The sequence below is a fragment of the Geospiza fortis genome, unplaced genomic scaffold (assembly GCF_000277835.1).
Source record: "Geospiza fortis unplaced genomic scaffold, GeoFor_1.0 scaffold443, whole genome shotgun sequence".
Classification (NCBI taxonomy): Eukaryota; Metazoa; Chordata; class Aves; order Passeriformes; family Thraupidae; genus Geospiza; species Geospiza fortis.
Window position 1 is genome coordinate 4,707,535 of NW_005054335.1, and position 12,194 is coordinate 4,719,728.

Consider the following 12,194-nt stretch of genomic DNA (forward strand, 5'->3'; position numbering starts at 1 on the left):
CGTGTAGGGGTCTGGTAGCTTACGGGATAGAACCACACAGTTCATTGTGGCACGCATTTGTTTCAAGGTGTATGTTCTGTTCCATGTACATAAAGGATTGAGGAATGTATAACTGAGCACACACATTCACCTTGAAATCACTCCCTTTTACCATTTCTGTGCATCATGGTAATTCTTTTTGGTAGAGTTTATTCCAAATGAACATCGAAGGTTCTAAAGAATCAATATTATGATACAAATGCATAATACAATAATTTAACTGAAATTCTTAAAATTCATACATAAGCAATGCTGTATTTTATTTTAAAACCTTGAGAGTTTATTTTTCAAACCAGCTCAACCTTTGTAAATTCAAATATTTCAGTTCCACTTTGATGTAGCGTAGACAAAGATATTATAAAGTGACAAACCCCCTCCCAAAAAATCAGGAAACACAAAACACCTTCTTGAGGAGATTGTGCCTAATGCTTTCTGGACTACATGAGTGAACTGGCAGTCTCTGAAAGCTGGTAAGAAGTGAAAGCTTAGTATGGCTGAGATAACAAGTTGGGGAGTGCATTGTTTGTCTACTGGCGCCAAGCAGTGTTCTTAAGATTAGTGGTCCTAAATCTTTCATTCATGGCATTACAAACTGACCATCATAATCCATTCATTAAAGCCCTACCAAAGAAAAGGATAAGAAACTAAACAGCTATGTTCAAAAACCACAAAACCTTAACGTGACAATTTAAGTATTTAAATGTGCACAAAGTCATATTAAGCAAACCTTAGGATATTTTGGACTAGAAAGACTTTTGCAAGCTCAGATCACTTTGTAAATTACCATCTCCTTCTTTCCTTCTCCTCCCTCCTCTCATGATGCTCTCACAATAACAAAAGGGATTAGCTATGCAATCTAAAGTGAATCCACTTTAAGGGCATAGCTAAACTCAGAGTAACTAGCAGTCAGTTTCAGGGCATGTCAGCCATTAAGTTGGAAGCTGGCCCTTATAAATGGATTGATCCTTGGTTTTCTGTTAAGGAATAGTATTACTTAATATGAGGAAAACAGTCCTGTAATGTAAGTTCATGTGTACTCTACCATATTTTTTATATTCTCTTATCAATTCCTGAACTGAAAGCATTCCCCAAATATAATGAAAAGGGGTCCTCTTTTATACCCCAGTAAGTGGGAACATAACAGTTTCCCAAATAGACCTGTATCTAAAAGTTTATCTACAGCTGTGCACAGATTTTTCTAAGGAAGGTGTGCACCTGGGCCTACAAGGGGCTGTGCTAAGTTCCAGCGTTCTCAGTACCAAAAAATTAATTAGTACTAATAATTAAATGGACTTACAGGTCCTCATGTGGTATTAGACATTCTCCAGAGGAGATGCAGTTTTGCTTACCATCACTGCACTAGGAGGCTGATAGTAATGTGCTCAGAATAGGTGCCCGGGCTCCTTACAAACATTTTCAGTGACCTCCCTATATGACCTGGGATCAGGTGGGTCATACTGACAGGCCAGTATTCCTAGCTCAGATTTTGGAGAACTGTGTAATCATAACATGTGAGAATTAGCGCTCAAAGTGACTACTTTTCTTTGAAAATTCTAGCCCAATATTTTAAAAGCAGAATAAATTTTACAAGGAGATTTTCCTTAGAAAGAGTGTTATGACATCTTTATACTAACCAAAATCCTGTTATGAACAGCTTTATTTCCTAATATCAGATAGGGCAATATGAAGCTATAATCCTCTAAGAAAAATATTCAAACTTTTCTCCATATCAGGAGGTAGTGCAATCACTGCAAAAGTTACTGATAAAAGAGTTCTTGAACTGGGAGTTATTAGAGTAACTGAATGAAATACAGTCTCCTAGCAGCATAGTTTCATCATCTTTCCTATTTCTCTATGCCATACCCTTTAGAGGTCAGACTTCTAAGTCCTTTAGATGTCCATCTACTTAATTCTATTTCCATTTACCCATGACAGCTCTACATGCTCCGCAATAAGAAACAGCCAAAATTAAATGCTTAGATTTAGGATTCTACTGTAGTTTACTAAAAATTTGTGCAAGTCAATAAGCAAATTTTCATTGTAGATAACAACTATATAAGTTTGGATGATTTTTATCTTTTTTTTTTTTTACTTTTGCATATAAATTTCTCTGAAAATGGGCTGTTTCCTTGATTTATAAATTGAAGAAAAATAGTAGTGGTGAAATATTCTGTTACTTTAAAAGTGAAAATAGAAATTATTTTCATTTTGAATAATTTAATTTGAGATAATTTTAATTTGAAATTGCATTGTTTCCAGTAATTAACTTTTAAAACTAATTTAAAATGACTGCTTTAATTAAATAGAACAATTTTTTTTTCAGATACTTGGGAAATTTTTTGAGATTTTGATAACCTGGTAGTGATTGATTATTGAAGATAGTCCTACTGTTCATAGATAATTAATAAATAATATTTTAAATTCAAACTATGAGACAAAGATAATAAAAATTTAACTTTTTTCTAAATCCTCTTAGAAAAGACTACATTACCCAAATAATCGCAGTACTTGCTCCTGCTGTATAATTGTGCTCATTCAATTAGATATTTTTCAGTTCTAGTCTTTCTAACTGAACTGTTGTCTTCAAAGATTTCAGACTAATGATCTGACCAGCTTTAGTGATTTTTAAACATGACAGTAACTTGAAGTTATTATGCAGTTATCCTGTTACTCAGGGTAGATAGGCATTTGAGACCCAGGAGAAGATTAGCGTAAGAAAGAGTAGACACATATTTACAAGCTTGTGTCTTTTCCTGTGATTCATCCTATCTTTCTGGATATACAAGCAGTGTAGCCAGATCCTGGGACAAGATGGATGGACAGATATCGTGTATATATGGATGATAGCTGCACGATAAATAGTGGAACCATCCCATGTATTTATATCCACCTTTGACCATCTCATCTGCCCTTTGCCTACCAATTCATCTTCACCATGATGACTTATAAAATCTCAACTCCTTGAAACATTTCGGTCAGTTATATCCTGCCTCCTTTGTTTTCCCCCACATTCATCCAGCAAGATGAGAGAAGATTGTCACAATATGAAAAAGGAAATGTTCATTAATACAGAAGTGACAAAAAAGTCAGTAAATTGTCCTATTTCCACAAATGTGAAAATTGTCCTGTCTTCCTAGTTTTATTTAATTTAGAGATCTTTTCAATGATGATAAAACTGAAGTTGATAAATTTATGATAATTTAATTTGTTTTAAGTATAATTAATTCTAGAGCTGGGCATTTTTATTCCCTCTGTTCCCAGAGGAGAGAGGAAGGTCAATCTACAGAAAAATTAGTATCACCTGGTTTAGACTATTATTTTGAAACAAGAAAAACAAGAAAGAAAATTCAAACACACAGTTCGTTAATTTCGTAGTTTTCTTTCTAACTTGTTCTTTTGGGGCAGAATTTTCAATAAAAAGAATCAGTCATAAAATTTTCCAGTGCTACTGACGCCTATTTTCTGACACTTGAAAGTCATAAAATTCTGTGATTCTATCTAGTCTGATAGAAGTATTTGGAATATGATGTTAACACCATCTTTTATATGAGGGCTATTTAAGAGAATATTCAATTAAAAACCCAAAAATTTGGTAACTTTTTAGTGAAGATCGCAGGTAGCAAGGTGCTCTAATAGACGTTCCTTCTAACAATCCAAAACTTTTTTTTTCCAAAAAAGAATAAATTGTTCCCCACCTGTGAGTTTCCAGGATCACTCAGTGGTGGCCACTAATGCAAAAATTAAGCCTCTGATTCAGTGGTTGTCACAAGCTTAGACTTTCTTTCTTGTCTCCTGTCTCAGTTGCTGTTTGCTCTATTATTAGATGATGCCACCAGTGAAATAAAACTGCCTAGAAAGGTATGTGGAGAACTCAGCGCTGAGATGTTTTCTTGCTCTTGAGTGCATCTTGAAATATTTGCACTATTCTTTCTAAGGAAAATGATGTCAAATTGTTTGTGGATTTCTGATGAAAGTACAACCTAAAAAGATTTCAAATGGAGTTGCAGAGCATGAGAACATACACTTTTGAGTATTGTCCATTAATATTTCAATCTATGTCTCTAAGCCATGAAACACGTCTGGGTATTTCTGAAGAATTTTGTCAGTAATATTGGTGTATTTGTGGCTTTTCAGTTAAACACCCTTAGTCCAAATTTGACTGAATATTTTTGCATTTATTTTTTTAGGTTAAATATCTCTGAAAATGATATTGGCTCAAGAGAAAAACCCTATATTTTCATATTAGAATAGTTCATTCACAAAAAGACATATACTAATCAAAATACATAAATTTAAATTCAGAGGACTGTCGACTCACACCAGTTTAACTAAGAAGGAGCAACATATAAGCAAGTTCCACTTTACACACTCCCTGAGAAGTAAGTTTTCTTCAAAAATTTCTTCAGTATGGTCTAACAGTACTCCTGTTGGGAAAACTTATGCTAATTTAGATTTTAATTTTCAACAATTAAAAATTAAATCCCCTGCTGAGTAGCACAGTTTTGCTCGTATTGAATGAGGAAATCAGTTAAACAGAATTGGCTGTTCTATTGAGACATAGGAAAATAAATGTATTAAAACTTCTTTTGAAACTTTTCAGACTGCCTTTACTTCCACACAAGTCAAGAAAAGAACATGCAAGTGCATGTGCTTCTATCAGGGATTTCAAACTGTAAATTTTGATATATATGGTCCCTACCAACCCGAACCAGCGTGGGCCAGTGGCTGCCTGGGCCAATACATTAGGTTTGAACTGGAACCTTCAGAATTAAACAGGATGTTGTGTTGTCACTTGAACTAAGTGCATTACATCTACACTTCAAGTAGATTTTCTTTTCTCTGTGAATTGGGTAAAATGAAGTCTGTCATATGAGATCCAGCAAGATACAGTATGATATAACTCTATTTTAATGGCAAAAGTAAAAGACATTAGTCCTTAAAAGAATATATTTCATAAAACAAAGTAATCCTTGACATTTTAACCAACTACTGGAACATAGAAAAATCAAGCAATAACACAAAGACTCGTTATGAACTGTGCAGCAGTCCTTATGCTAGAATATGTAGGAGAGCTTGCTTTATTAAGCCAGGGAAATCAGGCAGCATTTTGGGATTACTGTACCTCTCATTCACTTAGAGTATGTCATGAGTTCTTCAGCATCCCCATGGGCAAGACGTGCAGACAGACAAAAGCCGCTTCCTTCTTAGATTCCAACTTTTTCTGACATCACTGATAGGAAACATCTTTGAATAAATTCTAAATATAGGGCAGATGCTTTTTAGTCCTTTTTCTCTCCACTGAGAAGCCAGAATCACAGCTATGGGCCCATCAGTATGTGCAAGTGGGAAAAATGGAGCACTTGCAAGAGCAATTAAGTGCATGTACAATTATAAATGTGTCTAAAACATAAGACTAGTTTTGCTTTTTTATATTCCCCGGACATTTCAGAGTAAAAGTGCCTCACTCAGTTTGTAACATTTCTATTTTTAAATATAATACTGCAACCTCAGCTACACTAAAAAAAGCTGTTTCCACTGGCAAGAGATAGAAAGATGAAACACTCAAATGTTTGTTCCAAGTATTTGTCTTAAAGCCTGTTATTAAGAGATAAGAATGTATAAATTCAGGCAGAAATTCCAAACAAATAGTGGTCCTCTGTCAATAGCATTTCCAGGGGTGCCTGAAAGAGCTACAAGAAAAAAACAAAATTCATCTCCCCAGCTGGTACACCTGGGGTTTCAGCTTTTCAGCTGAGGTTGAGCCAGTGCTGCCAGACAGAGATGGAGGAGTGACAGAGAGCTCCTGGAGCAGCTGGGCCTTTTGCTTGAAATAGGAAGGATGAGCTGTGGCTATCCTGTCCCTCCTGCCCCAACTCTTCCAAGATATTAGTCTGTTCCAGAACATAGGAAAAATGAGAGTCCGAGGCATGGCTTTTCCACTGCCACAGAGTTTAAATGAGCATCTGCTCACTTGTGCCAACAGCCCAAAAATGCTGGGACACATCCCCAGCTGGATTACAACTGAAATATTCTATAAATCAGTGTAAGGATTGTGCATATAACCCAGAGCCTTATACACCATTCCTATAATTAATACTATTCCGAATATTTTTAAAAATAAAATTCAGATAGTAAACTCTGATTGTTTCCAGTCTAAAAAAAACAATTCCAGTTGCAACAATAAGTTCTTCAAAAGTCTTGCTTGCAACAGAAATTTCAAAGAAAAAATTCCATATCACATAGAGACTTTTAGATGACGTTACTGATCAGATGTATGCATAATGGGATCAACTGTTTCCATTCAAGTATATTCATCATTAAAAGGTATTTTTTTCTGTACTTATCTGTTTGCTTTTCCTCTATTTGAAAGCATAAAAATGTAATCCAAGACAAAAATCAGCTTTTTGGAAATAGCATAGACCTCCCAAGGTATGAATTTTATTCAGAGTGCATTTTATCAAAGGAAAATATAATGGTAAGAGAAGTTCTAAGAATATCAGGGCTGTTTTCAGTGTAAATGTAATTGTGAAAATTAATTCAAATTTCTCAACATTGCAAATAAATGTTCTGCTACTTACCAAAATTTTAAAAACTTGATAACAACATTAATGAAATTAATTAGCACAGGGAAATATACTATTAGTGTATTTCTCAGCAAAACAAAGAGTGTTGGTTTAGTTTTCACTAAAGAATGTAGCTTTGTCTTTCAAAAAATTTCTCTCACCTAAAGAAAGGATGTCATATGCTTAAGAACAGACATGACATCAAATCTGACTGAAAATTTATTTTCTCACATGTGGAGGAACAGTTCTGTTTAGGTTAGTGAAAGGGTGAACAGAGGAAGCAAAGCAATGTCTGGTATATTTTTTCACATTGTACATGTAAATTAGAAATGGGAGCACCAATGTGCAAATGCTTGTAAACCATACTGCTGTACAGTTTTAAATTGTGTCTGGAAATGAAGCAATCTGTATGAGTAAAAATTAATGATTTAGTTAACTATAAAAGCAGATCTCAGTGCTGTGTTTGTAGCATTATTTCCACAGTTTCCTAACAGTTTTCATTATTTCCAATAAAAAAAGACATCTATTTCATTCATGGCCTTTCCCTCTGGCTGCAAATCAGGCTGTAGCCAAATTCAGCTGTATGTGTGAACGAGTAAATAAATGAATAAAACATTTCAAGTTTTGAGTTGTTAGACTTTCTGCAACCCTTACACTCCTGGAAAGATAACGGCAACTAACCTTTATAAACAAGAGACTTCCTTCTCACAGCTCATGCACCGATATTGTTTTATGTTAGCTTTTTCCAGCTGCCTCTTTGTGGTGAGCGGCTGCTCTTAGCACTTGCTGGAAGTATTCTGGGAGACTGCAAATACCTTCACGCATTTTGAGAGCAAGTTTGCTGAGTGGTGATCACAACTTCCCTGAAATAAGTTTTCCTGATGGCTGAGCAGTAGAAAAGCTGCCCTTCTAAATGCTGCGCAATGACATTAATGATTACTTTACCTTTTCTTATATTCAGGAGTGGATAATTCTGGATCTTCACTTAAATATTGCAAATGTTAGTCCTGACCAGGCTGACCTTGGAGATCTAATTTAAAATGCCCGTCTTTAGGATTCTGTTAAGACACATAAGCTGTTTTCCAGGCTAACCATTTGAGAGATGGCCCATTCATTTATGCCAGAGGCAATTGGTGACACTCATCAGCTCAGGATGCCAGGCTTGGGCAGGTGGCAACACTCCTGACACAACAGCTGAGCATTAGCTGACTTGGGATCTGTGCAAAATGGTGAGGGTTAAGAGATGGCACAACTAGATTAAGGGAAAAGCATTCTGCTGAGCTCCCCAGTTCCTTGAATCATTTGATCCTGCCATAATCTCTGCCTGTAAGAAAGCTGAGCGACAACAGTTGTAAAGCAAAGCTGGTAAAAAGTAGTCAGAAGATTTGAAGCAGCAGCAGCCAATGCCAGAGTGTGCAGGCAGCCCAATGCATGGCTGGAAATGATGGATTAGGCATTTGTTTCTACAGAAGAGCACACCTGGCACCTATTGGTCCTCAAGAGAGCTGAAATGGGATACCAGCACCATCCTGCAAGCAAGGCATGTGATGGAAATGTAGTGTAGGCCCTTCTGCACCCCTGGAAAGAGCCCACAACTGCAGAAGGCCCAGCTTGTCTCTGGGATAGGAGACTGGTCTGCTGCTCCATGGGATGAGGTGAAGAAGACAGACCTACCAGAGTGTTACTCAGACCAAGTGGAGACCATTTTGGAGTTCTAAGAATGTATCATGTTACCATCTGATAACTAAGCACTGTGTACCCACTTAGTCCCTTGCTCACCAGTGATGGGGAGGAAAGAGAGAAAAACATGAACACTCATGGGTTAAGATACAGATAGCTAACTAGGGAAAGCAAAAGTCACACAGGGAAGCAAAGCAAAAGAAGAAATTCCTTCACCACTTACCATCAGCATGCAGCTGTTCAGCCACCTACAGGAGCTCAGCTCTCCATCATGCAGAAGGGCAACTTGGGAAGACAAATTCCATCACTCCAAACATCCTCCTTCCCTTCCTGCTTCCTCCCTCAGATTTTTATACTGTCTGTGATGCCATATGAGGTGAAATATTCCCATGCAGTCCCAGCCTTATTGCTTGTGGTGTGGGGTGAGGAGAGGAAAAGGCCTTGACACTGTGTGAGCACTGCTCAGCAGTAACTAAGAGATCCCCAAGTGATCAACACCATTTCTAGCACAAATCCAAAACACAGCCCCATACCAGCTACTGTGAGGAGAATTAACTTTACCCCAGCCAAACCATCACCCATGTCCAAAGCAGTAAAGAGCTCTGATAGACTTTCCAAAGCAAGAAGCAGAACCTTGTGACTCTCTTTTTCCTTCTTGGTCATAGAACTTATTTGCAGTGTAACATGACCAAAGACCAGCACACACTCCAAGCAACACAGCTTTGCTGAAGCTATAAACAATCCATTTTAAAGAAATTCTTAGCCTGTTCTTCCACATTCTGCCACTGTTTCAGCATTTGTGACTGAAAATAGATTCTCAGGAGAGTGAGTTTTGGTTTTTAATTAAAGCCATGAGTAGCATATTGTAGACAACACACATTTCCCAGGCATTTCAAAAGCAACTTCATAGAATCACAAAAAACCCTGTTACTTTTGTGAACACTGGCACCAGTCCTCACTTTTTGGTTTCACTGCTGGGAAAGAAACTCCCAGAGAGCCTAAACTTGTGCCAAGAGTAATGCAGAAAAAAATCGAAAACAACAACAGACTTGTAAATCAGGACGTTAAAGATTTGCTGCTGTGTATGGTTGCACAGTTAAAGCCAGGTAGGCTGAAGGCTGCTCACAAAAATGAACCAGCTCTCCACCCACATATTATACCAGGCTTCCATGAGGAGGCCACCTATCCATGAGCACCAGAGTGCAGAGCTGGGGCAACACATTCTGGAAGAGTTTCTGCAGGTCCCTGCTTCCAACACCAACTGAGCACCCGCTGCGCCGCAAGTGACCAGAACTCCATTCTTTGGAGCCTGAGCCCAGCATAAAGACTTGGTAGCAGAGATGACTGCAAGGCCAGCTGGTTTGTGTCAGATGGCTTTCAAACAGTGCCCAAAGGTTTGGACCAGCCTGAGGTTTGGCCTTCAGGAAAACTGGTGAGGAATTGAGGAAACTGTTGGGAAAATATGTTCCAGGTAGCTGTCAGCTTTGCCAAGTAATTAACTCATTGCTTACGTTTCTAAATACACTGTGACTGTGGGAAATAAGAAACATGTATTTAACTTTTAAAAGCTTTTCAGTCTTCTGTATTTCAGACACATGAGCATCTTCTAGTGCAGACATGTTTCTGAAAAAAACTTATCAATGACCTACAAGTGGCTCACATTTCTTAGCTGTCTTTCAAAGACTTCTAAAGATTGATGGTTAGAAAGTCTACAGCAAAATCCCTAGCTTCTTACCAGTGCATTAAATGTTCAGCTTGAATATTTTTATGTGGATATATTAATTGCATTTTCTGGAAAGCACAAAAAAATTGCCAACTATCAAACAGATCCAGTAACTAACTCAGCCTTCACTTTCAGCAGTTCTACCTTGTAGTTAGTCAGCTACTTCAGCTCACAAGCACAGAGATGCTTGGCCTCTCTTGTCTGCACCAGGGCTTCAGTGACCTGACAATCATGCACCTCTTCCAAGGAATGTATTTACATGCACCATCAATAGTATATAATATAGTATATAATATAATGTGTGTTTTAAATAATATTTAAATGAGTTATTTATGGATTATCTTGTACATATCTGAAAGGTTGCAGAGACTTTCAGGAAAGAGAATGTTGTGGGTTTGGAATTAGCATGCAAGAGATTTATCATTTATGTTTTTGCAAGAGGCTTAAAAATATAAAACCAAATATAAATCTCTTCTAGAGCTATTAAAGAAAAAAAGAAATAATCTTACACACAAATTAAATTTAGAACAGAACTAGAATCATTTAAATGGCAATATGATAATAATGTTTTCAGTATTTTCAGGAGTGTGATCTAAAACATACAAATTTTTCTGATTTCTTAATTCTGGTTTGCAGACCTTTCAGGATAATAAATTTGGATGATTAGCATGGACACATTATGAACAGTTGCACATGTGACTAATGGGGAGAAAGGAAAGAAGCTGGCTATCTAAATACATTTACTCACATGTTAATGTTAGTGTAACTATACCTTACCTAAATCTACAAGCCTGATGCTAAGTCAATGTGAAAATATTATAAGGTCAGTCTCCAACAGAAAAACCACATAAACACACCCAGCCTCTGAAACAAATCCCAAAATACCATCCAGAAAATAAGAGAAAGGGAAAGTTGCTATAAATCTGACACATGGAATAGCATTTTTGTAATATTTGGTGGAACATACCAGGTGAGGTCACCGAAAGTCTCCATCTTACTCCTAATTTCTCTTTAAAGGTAACATACAGTCTCATTGATTTAATGTGCTTATAGCTTCAGGAAGATTGTCTTAAAAGTTGCTACCTTTTCAGATGCATATCATTCCTATCAAAAGTGTCCATAGTACTGAGAAGATTACAGTAAATTACCCTGTACATTCTTACTTTTCCAGATTTTGAATGCTATTTCTGAGGAGACTACACAATGTAAGCATTGATTAACAATATCTTTTTACCTACCACAGAGGCTAAGCATGGATAAGACTACTTGAAAGAGGAGTAAAGAACACTAGAACAAGCTGAGACCTCATGTAACAACCTAAATTTTAAGCATCAAACTTTTGTCCAGATCTTCAGAAAATGAGGTTAAAACTTTCTGCTGACATATGGTGTAGTAAATTTTAATAAAGCAAATATATAAGCATTTGCAGCTACTGTGTAAAATCAAGAAGAAGCAATTTTTTGAACTTTCATCACTATTTTTTTGCTCAGTAGGAAATAAGTGGCTTTATTCTTGTTGGGTGATCTGGTGAAATACTGGAATTGTATGTAAGTAGGGCATACGATATTCCAAAAGGTTATATTCTGTTCAGACTTTGGTTGTCACTACTTGCAGTCAAAGACCATTGAGGCTTCTTCTTGTGAGGGATGGTTTTAAAATCCTTAGTTTGCACGGCACGTCTAAGTGAAGAAGTTTCACCAAGAAGGAGAAGTTTCATCTTTTTAAAAAGGTGTGAAAATTGCTGTAAAACCCTTTGTTCCAGGGCGTACAAAGTGGGTTGTCCAGCTAGTGCTAAGCAAAGATTTATCCTAGACAAGTATTTAGCAAAGCCACATCTTTAATGTTTTCCGGTTGGTTTACAGGACATCCTCCGTAGCATGGCAGCTCTCATGAAACCTGTTAGGAGATATTTTGCCTTCCTCAAACAGTGAGTATTGGTTTCTTCCATACTGGGATCTAGTGCTCAAAACATGATACTGTGGTGTTTACTCCTGCAGATTTTAATTTCTTTTTTGCTCTTTCCCAAGACAGTATCCTTGAAAGGCACCCAGGTGGTTCCAGCAATTCTTATTCTTCATATTTTATTATTAGACATCTTAAAATCCTTATTATCTGTCCACTTCTTCCAATTTTAGATACAGGATATTCTCAAATTATGTAAAACGTTAAAAATAAGAGACACAGTCTTT